The sequence below is a fragment of the Capra hircus genome, chromosome 13, assembly GCF_001704415.2.
Source record: "Capra hircus breed San Clemente chromosome 13, ASM170441v1, whole genome shotgun sequence".
Lineage (NCBI taxonomy): Eukaryota > Metazoa > Chordata > Mammalia > Artiodactyla > Bovidae > Capra > Capra hircus.
The window spans coordinates 50,002,997-50,021,906 of record NC_030820.1 but is presented as its reverse complement, the minus strand read 5'-3'; positions in this window follow the sequence as shown (position 1 = coordinate 50,021,906).

The following is an 18,910-nucleotide window of genomic DNA, read 5'->3' as shown; positions in this document are numbered from 1 at the left end:
TTCTGAATATCATTTCAGATAATGCCCATAGGTTCAACTGAAAATTTTCCAGGATCTTCTGAAAACCAAGAACTGTGTTACCCTGAATGATGCCAATACAATGGGTGAAATTCAAGTGTGCACTATATTTATTTGTTCATTTGTTCAGCCTCATTGGGAAAAAGATCCTGGCTCAGTTTCCTACTTGTGTTCTCTGGTTAGATCATCTACCTTTCAAGTTGATTCATTTTTTATTATAGTCAAAATCCTAAGTCTAACAGTGTGGGGATCTTCTTATTGATGGAGTAGTTTATAGCAATATGCTTCACATTATGTATTAGAGTTTTATTACTAACCTCACTAGTTGAAAGTCAAAACCAACCCACCCCAAAGTTTTATTTAACGTTAGGATGCTCAGAATCTCAGCTGTGAAATGAAGACACAGCATGGTGATATATGTGAGAATGTATTGTGAATTATAAATTGAACATCAAAGTCTTATTTGTAATAATTCTTTTTTATATTACTTACTTTAAAATTTGACTTTTTGTGAAAAATCATTAAGGATTTCAAGCAATTCAACAAAGTAAAATCAAAACCACATATTTTATCACATAAATATAATTGTTATTTATATTAGGTGAATACTCTTTCAGACACTGCTATATACATATAATAAATAGCATCTGGATACATAGATAAAAATGGCTTTGCTAGAATGGAACTACACAGTAAATGTTACATTTAAGTAAAATATTCAATTTAGTTTTACTTGAATTTAGTGGGAGGGAAAGTGAAATTGCAGGAATTCTTAAAATTAAGGTAAATAGTTCTTCCAAAAAGAAATATAGCATGTAAGTACCTGCTTATGACATTTTGAAAATTATTTAAAACTTAAGAAGTTTGAGTGAATTGTTATTTCTGGCATATACATTTTATATGATATCAGTTAACTAATCACTATAAAAAATGAAGAAATTAGCCTCTTACATCTACTCTCTTTTCTATTTTTCTCCCCTTCTCTTTAAATATTATTAATGTATTATAATTTTTTTCTACTATACCTCTTCTGAAATTGTTTAATTATACCTCTTCCAAAACTGTTTAATATTAGTTTTCATTGAAAAGTGTTTAGTGCTTATATAATCTTCAGAGCTTCTCTGTTCCCTGGTTCTTCATTTTGATTTACCTCGTCTTCATTCCCTGGATTTCATTGGTAACTCATATTTTAGGAATCAAATCGCCAGTCTAGGTTTGATGCAGGGTGCAGGATGCTTGGGGCTGGTGCACTGGGATGACCCGGAGGGATGGTATTGGGGGGGAGGTGGGAGCAGGGTTCGGGATTGGGAACATGTGTACACCCATGGCGGATTCATGTTGATGCATGGCAAAACCAATACAATATTGTAAAGTGAAAAAAAAAAAAAAAAAAAGACAGTATTCTTTGAGTTTGTGCATGTTTAACAATTGGCCTGATGCTTTTATATTTGAACAGTAGCTGAGATGGTTATAATATTTTGGAGTCACACTTGCCTCTGGTAGACTTTTTGCATTGCCATCTGGCATCTGATGCGATCCAGACTGGTCTGCTTTCCTCCCTTTGCTGTTAACTTAGCACCACCCACCAAAAAACCAAACCCAAAACCTGATACCTGAAAAATCATATCTTTATCTTTGAATTTCAATATCTTCAGCTGAGGCAATGCTAAATATCATATGACACAGCTTAAAAATGGAACTATGCTTAGTACATTGTTTTAATTTTAGTTTAAATATGAAAAAAGCCCAACATAACTAGCATATGTCTTAAATGAATTAATATATTATTAATATTGCCTTCTATTTTTCTACATTAGCCTTACTAACAATGTTATAGCAATAGTAAAATCATTGGTTATTATAAATTTTGGGACATTTATTTTGTTAAAACAAACACTTTAAGATTCTTATTATCCATGGACATCCCTGGCAGTCCAGTGGTTAAGACTCAAGCCTTCTACTTTGGGGAGCCAGGGTTCTATCTCTGGTCAGGGAACTAAGATCCCACACACTGTGTAGTGTGGCCATAAAAAAAAAAGAAAGAAAGAAAAGAAAGATTCTTATTATCTGGACTAGTATTGCCCCATAAATGTTTTGTGATGATGGAAGCATTGTATATATGTGCTGTCTGATATAGTAGCCGTTATCTACATATGGCTATTGGGTACTTGAAATGTGCCCAGCATTGAATGCTTCGCTTTAATTCTAATTATTCTAAAGTTAAGTAGTAACATGTGGCCAGTTGGTATAATCCTGGGTAGTCCAGATGTAGATATGCAAAACAATCTTAGGCAGAGAAGAAACTTCATTTAATAGACTCAAGACAAGCTTTGCTACATGGTTACCCTGGGCAAATCACTTAAGGTCTTTTCAACATAGCTTTCTAATATAAAAAATTATATGTTATAGCAGCTCTTACAATAAATATAATAATGTTTACAATTATTTAGAAGAAAAATGCTATATTGGTCTAAAACAATATTGTTTTTGTTTATTGTTCTTGTTAATCTTTTATTTATGGTTTACTAGGAAGATTCCAGAAATTTTATCTAAAGTCTTGATTTTGTAACTCAGACTAGCCATGGAATAAACACATCATCTTGAGAAAATAATCTTGAACATTAATTTTCAGTCTTTAGATGGAATAGTCATATTACTTATCAATACTATGTACTAAAGAATAGTGACCCCCTTTTAAACTAGGAAGTGATATGTGTAAGCTATTATATAAACAATTATAATAAAAATATAAGGCATGTACTGGATGTAGAGTAATGGCTGGCATCCTGGAACTCTGAGAAGAGTGAGCAAAGTATGTTAGAGTGAAATATGTCCTTTTGAGTAGACAAAATCCTGTATTCTCAACCACCAACTGGCACCAACAAAAAACTTTCTCTAAGGAACTTTGGTATCTCTTTGATCCAGGAGCAGATTTCTTTACCATATAACATGGAGCATTGCCCAAGTCAAGCACACACTTTTGGCTCAGATTTTCCTTTATTGTTGATACCATGTTATCTGGTTTTAATATTAACAAACAAATGTCTCAGATTTTTAAAGTTTCTAAATAATAGAAGACAATAGTTTTGCCTTAGTCAACAATATACTTCTGGTTTGAATATTTTAGTTGTTATAACCATCCTATCAAGTAGGCAAAACACTCTCCGACATAAATCACAGCAGGATCCTCTATGATCCACCTCCCAGAATTCTGGAAATAAAAGCAAAAATAAACAAATGGGATCTAATTAAAATTAAAAGCTAAAAAATAAAGGCAAAGGCAACCTTGGACAAAAAAAAAATAAATAAAATTAAAAGCTTCTGCACAACAAAGGAAAATATAAGCAAGGTGAAAAGACAGCCTTCTGAATGGGAGAAAATAATAGCAAATGAAGCAACTGACAAACAACTCATCTCAAAAATATACAAGCAACTTATGCAGCTCAATTCCAGAAAAATAAACGACCCAATCAAAAAATGGGCCAAAGAACTAAATAGACATTTCTCCAAAGAAGACATACGGATGGCTAACAAACACATGAAAAGATGCTCAACATCACTCATTATTAGAGAAATGCAAATCAAAACCACAATGAGGTACCACTTCACACCAGTCAGAATGTCTGCGATCCAAAAATCTGCAAGCAATAAATGCTGGAGAGGGTGTGGAGAAAAGGGAACCCTCCTACACTGTTGGTGGGAATGCAAACTAGTATAGCCACTATGGAGAACAGCGTGGAGATTCCTTAAAAAATTGCAAATAGAACTACCTTATGAACCAGCAATCCCACTGCTGGGCATACACACTGAGGAAACCAGAATTGAAAGAGACACGTGTACCCCAATGTTCATCGCAGCACTGTTTATAATAGCTAGGACATGGAAACAACCTAGATGTCCATCAGCAGATGAATGGATAAGAAAGCTGTGGTACATATACACAATGGAGTATTACTCAGCCATTAAAAAGAATACATTTGAATCAGTTCTGATGAGATGGATGAAACTGGAGCCGATCATACAGAGTGAAGTAAGCCAGAAAGAAAAACACCAATACAGTATACTAACACATATATATGGAATTTAGGAAGATGGCAATGACGACCCTGTATGCAAAACAGCAAAAAAGACACAGATGTGTATAACGGACTTTTGGACTCAGAGGGAGAGGGAGAGGGTGGGATGATTTGGGAGAATGGAATTGTAACATGTATACTATCATGTAAGAATCGAATCGCCAGTCTATGTCCGACGCAGGATACAGCATGCTTGGGGCTGGTGCACGGTGATGACCCAGAGAGATGTTATGGGGAGGGAGGTGGGAGGGGGGTTCATGTTTGGGAACGCATGTACACCCATGGGGATTCATGTCAATGTATGGCAAAACCATACAGTATTGTAAAGTAAAATAAAGTAAAAATAAAAGACAACAAAAAAAAAGAAATATGAATGATCAATACCACTGCAACATTGGGGGAGAACTTATGAATAACAGTAATTTAATAAAATTTGTACTGTGACATGAACATTTCATCTTAAGTAGTGCTTTTAAAAAGTGCACTAAAAAAGTAGTTAGGAAGAAACTCTTTTAAACAATTCTTCCATAAACCTAACTAAATAAAGTTAAAATTCACTGTTTCCAGTACTACCAATCATATAGCTCCAAAAAAGATGCAACAATGCAACAAACCAACAAAAATACCTGAAGATTCAGACATAAACTGTTAATCTACCAAAAATTAATTTATGCAACTATTAAATATTCACAATCATGGCTCGGGCAGTATGTACAAAAGCTAGAATCCATAAATTTGAAAATGCAGTCATTGGACTGACTGGTGGTTTTGTCAACACAACTGCATAAACAATTTGCCCACTTTCTACTATATTGACCGGATGCTTTGTTGTCACATAAACACAATCTAAATGAGATCTACAGATTTTCCCCCAAACCTTATTTTAGCTAAATGTTTCTTGGCTAATCTTATTCCAGGTCTGTTAACAATTTTTCCGGAATGATTTGATTGGCTTTCAACTGTTTTGCCATTTCTTGTCCATCCTTTATTGGGCAGGTAAATGATGGAGAAAATGATGCAAGGGCAAGCAAATAAATATAGAAAGAAAGGTCTTTGGAAAGCAAGACACTCCCCACAGTTGTTGGCCCTTTCTTAGGAAAGGAGTGCTTAAGAGGGCATGGGAAGTTAATACCCAAACTGCCTCTGCATCTGAGATGCCTCCTTCCAGGAGTTCAAGAATGAGAACTTCTCCTGCTACTTAATATCATCTCTGTTAATACTTGTACTTCCAAAGTTCTTCAAAGGCTTCAGGAAAGTAAAAAGTAGCAACATATATTTTTAAAAAGTTAATTTGAAAACATACATGAATTAAAATTTTTCACTCTAATACTATTTAGCAAAATTTCCATTTTTGTTGCTTATCCTAAACTTCCTAATGATGAAGGTTCACATGCTCCTCTATTTTCTTTTTAACTTTGCTAAATAGCAGGAAATAAGGATGACAGCACTAGAATAACAAAAACACGTTGTGCAAGAATCTATCTTTTAGTATTCATTTCAGTTTATTTCAGGGTCTGCTGATCTTTTGGAGTTTTTGATACTCATTCAGAAATAAAACATAAATTTAGTTCAGTTCAGTTCAGTTCATTTCAGTTGCTCAGTCGAGTCCGACTCTTTGCGACCCCATGAATCGCAGCACACCAGGCCTCCCTGTCCATCACTATCTCCCGGAGTTCACTCAAACTCACATCCATTGAGTCTGTAATGCTATCCAGCCATCTCATCCTCTGTGGTCCCCTTTTCCTCCTGCCCCCAATCCCTCCTACCATCAGAGTTTTTTCCAATGAGTCAACTCTTCGCATGAGGTGGCCAAAGTACTGGAGTTTCAGCTTTAGCATCATTCCTTCCAAAGAACATCCAGGGCCAATCTCCTTTAGAATGGACTGGTTGGACTTCCTTGCAGTCCAAGGGACTCTCAAGAGTCTTCAACATCACAGTTCAAAAGCATCAATTCTTCGGCGCTCAGCTTTCTTCACAGTCCAACTTTCACATCCATATATGACCACTGGAAAAACCATAGCGTTAACTAGATGGACCTTTGTTGGCAAAGTAATGTCTCTGCTTTTCAATATGCTGTCTAGGTTGGTCATAACTTTTCTTCCAAGGAGTAAGCGTCTTTTAATTTCATGGCTGCAGTCACCATCTGCAGTGATTTTGGAGCCCAAAAAAATAAACTCTGACACTGTTTCCATTGTTTCCCCATCTATTTCCCATGTAGTGATGGGACCAGATGCCATGATCTTCGTTTCCTGAATGTTGAACTTTAAGCCAACATTTTCACTCTCCTCTTTTACTTTCATCAAGAGGCTTTTTAGTTCCTCTTCACTTTCTGCCATAAGGATGATGTCATCTGGATATCTGAGGTTATTGATATTTCTCCCGGCAATCTTGATTCCAGCTTGTGCTTCTTCCAGCCCAGTATTTCTTATGATGTACTCTTTAGATATTCCAGTTCAGTTAAGAGCCAAGATAATTTCCTAGTCTAGATTCATTTATAGTTTTGCTTCCATCAAACTAAGGGATAGAATGAAACTGAAAAATATCATACCTTGTTAGAGCATTGTTGGAAATATCCAAGAATTCTTGGAAAATGCTCATAATCAGATGATAATATCTACCTTATTGAACCAGCTCAGTAATGAATAATTGTGTTTGTCACCAGCTGTCATTTAATAATATATCAGTCAAACCATTATACTTGTCCTTAAATTTTTTTTACCCATTTCACTGGAGAGTGTGAAGGAGTAAGGGAGTGGAATTTTTGTGGAGATAGCTTCTAATTTCACAAAGAATGCCTCAAGGCCATTAGATATTTCTCTGTGTATAGAGGTCATGCCAAGATGAATATTAGAATACAATCTGCCGTCCAGATCTTCAGGCTCTGGACTGAGACATCTTTCTATTATGGCACACTGCTTCCTGCACTGCTTTTTGGTACTTCGAATATCTCAGAAAGTGCAGAGTTCTATTATCACCTATCTATCTATCTATCACTGTAATAGCTACTAGTCCTTTAGTATGTTAACAGACATGTAGTGTCAAGAACAACAGAAAGTCATCCTCGACAGTGTTCTGTCTACTCATGGAGCATTGCTTCCAGCCCTGGCCAGACTGAGTATATTCACAGGAGAGTGCACAACATGGTGAAGTGAAGTGAAGTCACTCAGTCGTGTCCAACTCTTCGCGATCCCACTGACTGCAGCCTCCCAGGCTCCTCCGTCCATGGGATTTTCCAGGCAGGAATACTGGAGTGCGTTGCCATTTCCTTCTCCAGGGGATCTTCCCCACTCAGGGACTGAACCCGGGTCTCCCACATTGCAGGCAGACACTTTATCTTCTAAGCCAGCGGGGAAGGTGCCTGGAAATCCAGTCATGCTTCTAGAATGTACCACCGTCTTAAAGTTGACATGTAATGATTTTTACTTTTGTACTTTTGCTGTTAAGTAAACATATGGATAAATTTATGCTGTGTTGTCCTAAGAGTGAAACAAATATCACTAAGGAAAAATTATGAGGATAGAGAGCTAGAAGCTGGATTGTCATATCCATGAAGGCAGAGAATTTGTCTCGCTTGTTGCTATATTACTAGCACCTTCCATGAAAAATTGTAGTGATTCAATAAATATTTGTTAAATTAACCAACAACAATTTGTAAGGGATATTATAGAAAATTTTAAAGAATCAACCCTAACATTCTATGTATGGCATCAAAATACAGTGAATACTTAAAGCATTCCATTAAGAAAATTTAAAATCACAGTATTTGATATAAAATTCTGAGAACATGAGCATTTTATGATCAAAAATTATTGTTTTGAAACTATGTTTGATTTGCAAAACAGAAATGAAAAGGGGGGTATTATTAAAATATTAAGAAGTATAATTTTCTTGAGGGTGGGTTTTGTCATTTAAAAATTTATTTTTTGTGAGTTACAAAGTTTATTTTAGTATAATCAATTAAGTGAAGTGAAGTTGCTCAGTCGTGTCCGACTCTTTGTGACCCCATGGACTGTAGCCTACCAGACTCCTCTGTCCATGGGATTTCCCAGGCAACAGTCCTGGAGTGGATTGCCATTTCCTTCTCCAGGGGATCTTCTGGACCCAGGGATCGAACCCAGGTCTCCTGCATTGTAGACAGACGCTTAATCGTCTAAACCACCAGGGAAGTAAGTTTATTTTAATATAATCAATTAAAGAAAATATAAATTAGGCCTTGATTATAGGCATTTAAAAATTTTTATTTTATACTGGAGTATAGTTGATTAGATGCTTCCCTGGTGGCTCAGTGGTAAAGAATCTGCTTGCCAACACAGGAGATGCAAGAGATGCAATTTCCATCCTTGGATTGGGAAGATCCTCGGGAGCAGGAAATGAAAACCCACTCCAGTATTCTTGCCTGGAAGATTTCATGGACAAGGGAAACTGGCAGGCTGCAGTCCATGAGGTCACAAAGAGTTGGACGTTACTGAGCATACCTGCGTGCATGCATGATAGTGGCTTACCAATGTTGTGCTAGTTTCAGGCGAACAGCAAAGTCATTCAGTTATACATAAACATGTATCTTGTTTTTAAATTCTTTCCCCATTTAGGTTATTATAGAATATTGAGCAGAGTTCTCTATGCTTTACAGTAGGCCTTTATTGGTTATCTATTTTAAATATAGCAGTGTTTACATGTCAGTCCCAAACTCCCAGTCCATCCTTTCCTTCCACCCTTCCCCCTTGTTACAGTAAGTTTTTCTTTAAGTCTGCGAATGTATTTCTGTTTTGTAAATAAGTTATTTTGTATCATTTTTTATAGTTCTGCATATTTTGATATTATATGACATTTGTCTTCATCTCACTTACTTTGGTTAGTATGATAATCTCCAGGTCCCTCCATATTGCTGCAAAAGGTGTTATTTCATTCTTTTTAACACCTGAGGAGCTATGGTTTTTCCACTGGTCATGTATGGATGTGAAAGTTGGACTATGAAGAAAGCTGAGCACCGAAGAATTGATGCTTTCGAACCACGGTGTTGGAGAAGATTCTTGAGAGTCCCTTGGACTGCAAGGAGATCCAACCAGTCCATCCTAAAGGAGATCAGTCCTGGGTGTTCATTGGAAGGACTGATGCCGAAGCTGAAACTCCGATACTTTGGCCACCTCATGCGAAGAGTTGACTCATTGGAAAAGACTCTGATGATAGGAGGGATTGGGGACAGGAGGAGAAGGGGATGACGGAGGATGAGATGGCTGGATGGCATCACCAACTCGATGGACATGAGTTTGGGTGAACTCTGGGAGTTGGTGATGGACAGGGAGGCCTGGCGTGCTGCAATTCATGGGGTCGCAAAGAGTCGGACACGACTGAGTGACTGAACTGAACTGACCTGAACTGAATGGCTGAGTAATATTCCTTGGCGTTATGTACCTCATCTTCTTTATCCATTCATCTGATGATGGACATTTAGGTTGCTCCCATGTCTTGGCTATTGTATGCAGCATTGTTTCTTTGATTATATTTTTGTAGCAAATATAACCACCAAGTGAGACTGAGAAATTGTTGAAATGTTACAAAGTCATAGAATTTTAGAGTTGCTTGGAATATGTCGGATCATGTGGCCAAATGCTGCTCACATATATTCTATGGGTAAGCCCTATGGTCTACTCCCTGCATAATGGGTCTTGGTGACACAGTTGGGTAATGTGGGTATGGCACATCTCCATTATGCAAGTTTATCCCTAAAAATGGTGAGCAATTAATATTTCTTTAGTCTTTCTGAGATAATTAATTTTTGCTTAAGCACCCTAAACAATGTTTCATTGAAATTTTATAACTCATGATGTTTTATTGGAAAGAACAAATACAAGTTGAATTAGCTCAAGCAGTTGGAGAGGTTTTTAGTGTCTCATTAAATCATAGGAAGTGTTGAACTGCCAAACCTCAGGAAGAACATAAATGCAGTTGGGGCTTATGAAACTTGGTTCCAGGGATTTAAAAGTACCAAGGATGTGTTTTGCTTTTTTCCCCACTTTGGTTCTCCCAGAATGTTGGCTTTATTGCTTTCTCACTGCAGGTGGGCAACTTCAACTCGGTAGGTCACTTGGCTACAAACCTCCCTGGATTCCCATCACCTGGCTCTGCCACCAAGAATTATATTCCAGCTTCACTCTGAGATTACTAGAGACTAGAATGCTAACTTATAAACCCCTTGATCCATTAAACATGGTAAGGGAGAAAAGGTATAATATGAATATGGGACTACTGTGAATCCTAAGGGCTGGGAAAGGCACTGCTAATTCCAGAGTAAGGAAATTTGGTTGTTTATCAAACATGAGGTGTCCTCTGTAGAAACAACAAAAAAATTTTTAGTATAAGTATATCCCATACAGCATTTGAGATATACTTATGCTCAAACAATTTTGTTGTTTAGCTGATATTCAACTTTCATTTGGTACTCTATGTTTTTGGGTGTATTTGGATGTCTGCTAACTTTGTCGGTCTCCTTACAAATTAACTAAATTTTTTCTGGTGATATTTTCACTAAAAAGGAGACTTAGGAATGATATGAGTTCTTTGACCTTAATCCTGTAACACCTAAAGGGTATGGCATCACTTGGCAACTGGAAAATTTGAAACTGGTTAGGGAAATGCCTTTAATCCCACTGTGAGTAGTCTTTCTTTGCTTGACCATGCACCAGTAATCCAGAAACATCCTGACAGTTTCAGACCACAGAATGTTTGATGGAAGTTTAACATGTTATTCCAAGGCTAGTGTGTTCATTCTTGCAAATTTAACTTCTTGATTGCTTTATTTTTGAAGTGCATAAATTAATCATGGTAATTTAAAATTGTCTTGTGGCTTGATTAGACATATCTCAAGTCTTATATTAAAGAAATCTATTTACCCTTGTTAATCAGGTATTTTCCATAAATGCTTCATGTATATATGCAATTAATATAGTGTTAGTTGCTCAGTCATGTCCAACTCTTTGCAACCCCATGGATTGTAGCTGACCAGGCTCCTCTGTCTGTGGAATTCTCCAGGCAAGAATACTGGAGTGGGTAACCATTCCCTTCTCCAGGGGATCTTTCTGACCAAGGAATCAAACCTGGGTCTCTTGCATTGCAAAGTGGATTCTTACTGTCTGAGCCACCAGGAAAGCCTAATTAATATAATATGAATTATAATTAAAGTGATTAATATAATATGGATATAAAATTCTATGGACTTCAATGTGAGAAATACTGAAAATTCAACCCTTTGATCTCTAGTTTAGGAAACTGACCAGAGGATTATAACTATTAGTGGCAGAGATGGAGATAATTGACAAGGTTTGAATAACAAAATAAATCAAATTTTAATGTCAAGAAATTAAAAAAAAATTTGTTTAGTGAAAATTCTTCTCGGAATACTCATCAGTTTAAACAGCATCCGTAGACTTCAAGTATTTATTATGTCAAAAAATTGTGAATGTTGAAGTGGTGCAATTTTTCACATTGCAATTTTTTTTTTACTTTTACAATCCTTTTATTTATTTTTAAAAATATAAATTTATTTATTTTAATTGAAGGTTAATTACTTTACAATATTGTATTGTTTTGCCATATATCAGCATGAATCCACCAGAGGTATACACGTGTTCCCCATCCTGAACACCCCTCCCTCCTCCCTTCCCATACCATTGCAAAGCAAAAGAGCTAAGGTGGCTCATCAAGATCACCCAAAAGTAGAGAGTCCACGTACCACAACTACTGAGCCAGGGCTCCTGATCCCACGTGCCATAGCTACCGGGCCAGTGCTCTTGAGCCCACGTGCCACAACTAGAGAAAAGTCCATGCTCTGCAATGAAAGATCCCATGTGCTGCAAATAAGACCAACATAGCCAAGTGAAAGTGAAAGTGAAGTTGCTCAGTTGTGTCCGACTCTTTGCGACCCCATGGGCTGTAGCCCATCAGGCTCCTCTGTCCATGGGATTCTCCAGGCAAGAATACTGGAGTGGGTTGCCATTTCCTTCTCCAGGGGATCTTCCCAATCCAGGGATCAAACCGAGGTCTCCCGCATTGCAGGCAGATGCTTTAACCTCTGGGCCAACATAGCCAAAGAAAGAAAGAAATATTAAAAAAAAAAAAAGATCACCCAAAAGTAAGAAGAGTTCACATAGAGGAGCTGGGAATCAGCAGTTATGGCAAAGTCATTAGGCCAAAACCAGTGTGTTGAAGCTGCTGTTCCTCCAAGGTGCTGTTTAACCTCTGTGGACACTGAACCCATGGAAGTAGTCTGATGCCCCTTTGTGCATAAATTATCTCTATTCTGTGATTAGGAAGCTGAATGTACTTCAGTATATATAGAGAAACAACAGCTGGATATCTGGTATCCACCAAGTAATCTCTCAGAAGCAAGGGAAATAAGCAATCTAATCTTACTTTTCTTGAGATAGCACTGGCCCTGTATATAGGCAGAGTGCACAGTTTATGGGATATGCTTTAGAAAAGTTTAAAATCTTCAATGGAAAGACAGAAGGGAGATGACATCACCCAAAGCAACTTTATGAGGATATAGCTTGAGTAATGTGTATTGATGATAATTTGGTATAACAGCCAAATAAAGTGGCATTAAATAACATTAAATAACCTAGTGGGAAAGCAAATTATTATCCAGAGAACAAAAGTGGAGACTGAAGATAAAAGTAGAGAATCAACCAGAGGACTTCATGTGTAAGGTGATTATATGCTCCTATTTGTCCACAACAGTCCCAGTTTTATATTCATTCTCCCAGCATAACACTCATTCTTCCAGTGTTCATGCTCTGGTTACTCCCAAACTCTCCCAATTTGGCTTATAAATTACATGGGCCACTTTGATTAAACAGTATGACTTATACTTGTGGTCTGCCTTGACAGATCACAAATTGTCTTGTACTGTTCAAAATTCTGTGTACTTAAACAGATGAGGTATTGTTTGGGAAAATGCAGTGTTCCTGGAGAGGATAGAAAGATGAAAGAAAGAAAGAAAGAAAGGCTAGAACTCAGAAAGTGGTCTTTAATATGTAAATAGTCCTTTAAAAACAAAGAAAATAATCAAGGAAGTAAATATCTTGGGTTGCTTGTGCCCAAGATCAAAATATAGAGTCGCTTATACATGAAATTTTATAGGCTATTGTTGAATAAGAGTAAAAAGTTTCTAATTGAAATTATTTCTGACATTGCAATGTGCTTTGAAAAAGAGTTTCACAGAGAGGGCATCAACATCTAATTCTTCCCTCTGCTAGTTCCAGATCAGAATTTACAGTACTGGGGAAGGATCAGAGGGAGAAGAAATATTTCCTACATGCTCTAACTCATCTGGCCTCCCCAGTGTCTCTGTGCATGTATAACAATCCATCATTCCTGTCTACTGACTAGTTTTTCCTGCAGAAGGTCATTGCCTATAACTCTCTCCAACAGTTCTTCATCAGATCTTATTCTGGTGAGAGCTGGAGCCAGAGAGAATACAGTTGAGCACTTGCCTCTGGCTCCCATTCTAGCCCTGGGAAGGCTAGACTCCAGGATGAAGAAGGAGACGGGAATCCAGCCATGAATATCTGTTCCAGTCAGATTTCTTGCCAGGCTGGGATTTGGTCCTTTTTGGAACACCTGAGTTCCTGCTCTTCTATCTTTCATCTCTATGGTTTGGTGGTTTAGACAGTTATTTCCACTGTTAGATATGTCATTTTATCCAAGATAGCTGGACCTGAAAACCTACAGAACAGTGATCATAGGAGATTTTGATGTGTAATTATTATTTAAAATTCAGAAATACAGTATGTTTCCAAATAGATTCTTCCAAGTATGGCTCTTGGAGTAATACTTCTGAAAAATTATCCTCATGTCCTAGGATTATCCAGATAACTCATATACATAGGGAACACTTCTATAGAGACAAAGACCACATGCTGGGTTTTGAATAAAACACACTGATAAGCAAAGTTAAAAAGACAGTATTGTACATTGACATAATTTATACTGTATCTATTAAAAATGTGTTCTATTTATGTTTATTAGCTACTGGGAATTGATTCATCACTTGACTTTTTGCTACCACATAATCTCTTATTTCCATTTACGACATTCTTTCTACCTTTTTTTTTTTTTGAGTAAGAGGCTCTGGAAAATTTTTAAAAAATACAGATTCTAAAGTTCTGATTTGTGGAAAATCTGGATTACAAGGATACCAGCCCATTCTGGGCTGTATGACAGGCACAATTTTTTTGTTTTTATGTCTCATCATCGAGGACTTATTTGAAGCTGTCTTATTCAAAAGTGTTTTCCAGCATCTCTGTCCAACACCTGCCCAGGTGACTAATAAAGCAATAAAAACAGATCAAAGCTGTGATTCTTTTCCCTGTCCTTCACACAATACATGCCTCAGGTATCTGTCTGGTATTTAATATAAAAAGAAAACCTGCAAACATCATAACCAATGATATATGCCACCAATGTTGTGAGCTACTAACACATTTGCCTGTTATGTCAAGGCATCTGAAAGTTTAAAGCTTGGCAAAGTAATGTTTTTCTTTTTCTTCTTCTGTAATCCCAGGGTAAACATTAAGCAGACAGCATTTATGCTCTGAGCATTAAAGAAAAGAAAAGTCTGAATTTGAAAAGCCTGCTAGTACACTTTGGGGATTTTGGAAAGTGTCCTTTGGCTGGAAGCTGAGTGGAGAAGCTGCCGTTCCGTAGATGGGACAAGAGTCAAGCCGCATGGCCTCATTCATAACTTCACAGCTACTGCAAATATCAGCTGATGAATATTTATGTTATCCCTGGCTTAGACCCGAAAGACAAATAGGGGAAAAAAAAGAAAGTTAGGAAAAGGTCGTCTGAACTCTGTGGGATTTTTTACCAGCACTTTCCATGCACGAACAGTAGCCCTGAATGAAGTCATTCTGTTCAGGGCCCGGCACAGGAAAACAGAGGCTGTTCATTAGCGCCTCGCACTTTGTTTGAACCTTGTACATTCATGGGGTCCTGAAAGGGAAACTCTTTTCCTTAAATCAAACCTGTTATAGAGCTACTTTATTATTGTGTTTTTTTTTTTTTTGGTAAATTATTGCAAATTGCTCCTGATTGTATAGTAACTTCAATGGTTCAAAGAGCAGGTCAGAGAAGTAGAGTTTCTAGACACAAAAAAGTACAGTCCAGGCCAAATTAATATTTTATTCAGTTATGGTTTTAGAAAAATATCTGTAGGTATATATAAATGATAGAATTACATATCCTAGCAGAGAAAATTATTTTCTTAAAATGTACTAAAGATTTTAGTTTTATTTCAGAAAAAAATGCCCCTTGGGATGCACTAAATAATAGCTAATCAAATCTTAATCACTTGGGGTTGATTATTTAAATTCTATCTCTTTTAACTGTTTGTTTGCCACATACCTCCCCACCCCAAGAGCCACATTTATACTCTGCTGCTATTTCTGCCATCTTTACCATCTCCAAGTTGACCAAAGTTATGGAAACAAGAAAAGGAAATTCACCAAGATGAGAGAATTTTCCCACCTGCCTATAACTGGGCTTCCCTTATAGCTCAGTTGGTAAAGAATCTGTCTGCAACGCAGGAGACCTAGGTTCAATTCCTGGGTTGGGAAGATCTCCTGGAGAAGGAAATGGCAACCCACTCCAGTATTTTTGCCTGGAGAATCCCATGGAAGGTGGAGCCTGGTGGGCTATCGTCTGTGGGGTCACAAGAGTCAGATATGACTTAGTGACTAAACCACCACCACCATAACTCTGTTATCAATTTTAGTTCGGGATAAGCTTAAACATTTGGCTAAAATGAAATTTGTGACTGCCACATGAATTCAATGGCAGACACATCCTGTGATTTTCTCACACTCCTGGAAAGGGGCAGGGGTTCACAATATTTCACTGAGATGAGAATGGGGTGCAAATGATTTACTAAGGAAGTGCTTCCAGGAGACATGGGAAAGTGAGAGGAGAGACCAGATACAGAAGGGAAGATGCGAGGTACGGGAAACTCCAGCCTCAGTCGGTTCCTTCAAGGTGCTCTGGAACACAATTGTACCTGAATATTTGTCCCAACTTAAGACAAGGGAATTGGGTTTTCATCAGTTCAGTCGCTCAGTCATGTCTGACTCTCTGCAACCTCATGGACTGCAGCAAGCCAGGCTTCCCTGTCCTTCATCATCTCCCGGAGTTTGCTCCAAGTCATGTCCATTGAGTTGGTGATGGCATCCAACAATCTCATCCCCTGTTGCCCCTTCTCCTCCTACCTTCAATCTTTCCCAGCATCAGGGTCTTTTCCAAGGAGTCAGTTCTTCACATCAGGTGGCCAAAGTATTGGAGTTTCAGCTTCAGCATCATATTTTGGGGCTTGCATATTACTGCACTAATCAGGTATGACTAAGGACCGCCCACTTGTGGTGATGAGGGTACTGTGGGTAAGCAACTTTCTCAGTTTACCTGGCACTGACCTGCTTTTAGTGTTGAAAACCCCACATCTGGGGACACCATTCAGTCTTCAACAAGCTGGGCTGGTTGGTCATCCTTGGAAGATGCAAATTCCCAGGTACTTCTGGCTATCTGGGCAGCACAGGTGGTTCCCATAGTCCAGGGTCAGCCTCCTAAAGGAAATCGCTGGCTCAGACCACACCCAGCTTGTGGATGAACACAGAGACACGGTGTAGGGAACCCAAAGTCCTCTGGGTTGAGCTCAGATACACACCCTTACAGTAATCAGTTCCTACCATCAGCTCTCCAAGGGACAACTTGGTATTGGCAGAGATAATTTTAGATGTGAGATTGAGGCCTGGAGTAAGATATTTATTTCATCCCTCCATATATAGCTCTTAGTTGCAGTCAGAATTCCAGGCTGTGGCATGTAGATTCAGCATTAGTCAAGAGCTACAAGCAGATTTTATTAAGAAAGTACTAACACTTGAATGAAATCAGGTGCCAGCCCACAAGCTAGACATAAACAGAGAGAATTTGAACAAAATCTCTATAGATACTAGTATACTCCGTCAGGTTGACTCTTTCAACATGCTGTTTCTCATGATGTGACATCTAATTCTGAAAGTTCGTTGTATGTACAAGGTGAAGACAGAGTGCATATTCTCCAACACTGCCCAAGACTGATGGAATCTTGTATTTCTTTTGATTTAATCTCTAAGAGTTAATAGTAACTGCCTAAAGGTAATGGTGAATAATATGCAAAATTACCTTTTCCCCCTTTCTTGAGTTAAAAAAAAAAGTGAGACTTTTTTCTTGTGCTCCTCCCTTGGTTTATAAAAACAAAAATGGTGGGTGAGAAATTGGTCAATTTACTAGCTTGGGCAGGTATGCTTGGTAAATGGTGTGTGCTTTTTAATTCAGTGTGTTGGTGACACGGGCCTCAAGTTTCACACTTGGTTCTTTGCTTGTCTTTCTCAGCTTTTCAAGACCCTTATAAAGCAAGCCCACCCAGAGGATTTATTATAGGAGTGCTTCCTTTTGCCTGCAGCAATACCATATCCACATGAAAGCATGTCTTAGCCAGCCCACCTTGTGTCACTGCTTAGGAGAAACATGGATTCAAATAGTTTCCAGAGAAATAGCTGGAAAGTATAAGGCAGAATATTATAAAAATATGTGAAGAAGAAAAATCTTTCTACCATTGCTTAATTCATTGAGAAAATCATCAAGGTGCTGGCTTCTGGGTAATTATTAACACTTCCTAAATTGATATGTACACACTATCATATTTAAAATAAATAACCAACAAGGACCTACTGTATAGCACAGGGAACTCTGCTCACTATTCTATAGTAACCTAAATGGAAAATAATTTGAAAAAGAATATATATATATATGTATATTGTCGCTCAGTCGCTCAGTTGTGTTCGACTCTGCGACCCCATGGACTGTAGCCTACCAGGCTCCTCCCTCCATGGGATTCTCCAGGCAAGAGTACTGGAGTGGGTTGCCATTTCCTTCTCCAGGGGGTCTTCCCGACCCAGGGATCAAACCCGGGTCTCCTGCATTGCAGGCAGACACTTTAACCTCTGAGCCACCAGGGAAGCCCTACATGTATATATATAATAGTAACTGCCTAAAGGTAAAGTTTATATATATATATATATATATATATATATATATATATATATGTAAAACTGAATCACTTTGTTATATACTGGAAACAAACACAACATTGTTAATCAAGTGTGCTCCAATATAAAATTTAAAAAATGTCAGTCAGGTTGCTATTTGGGCTTAAATTTCAATGATCACAGACCTTTCAAAATCATTATTTTTGCTAAATTACCAACACAATTAAACATCAGACTGGACACAGAATGAGACCTAAAATAAAAAGGAGATAAGGAATAAAAAAAATGTTATCCAGGCAAAAACTAAGGGCATATTCCTTGTGAATTATTTATTATGAATATTTTGGAAGGGCAAAGACTGATGATTGAGTATGGACAAATTCACTAAAATTAAGAACCATAAAACTATGATCAAGCTTTTGAAGCTACAGAGAAGTGAATTTATGGCATTGCTAAAAGAATAATATTTATTGAAACTCTATACCAAAAAAATAGTACAGATCAAAAATATGGCTAAGTTTGTGACATGTTAGCCCTCATTTTTCTATTGGTTTTGAGGTTTGGGGGAGAGCTTACCTAAGCATTTAAGCTATTGGTTAAGTAATTTTATGTGTACCTGCAGGCTTTTATACTACTGATGTGACCAATTACTCAAGTGCATAACACAAATGAAGATTCTTGAACATGACATATAGTGGAGCCTAGATAAAGATTTGTTGGATGAGTGGATATTTTTTTCTA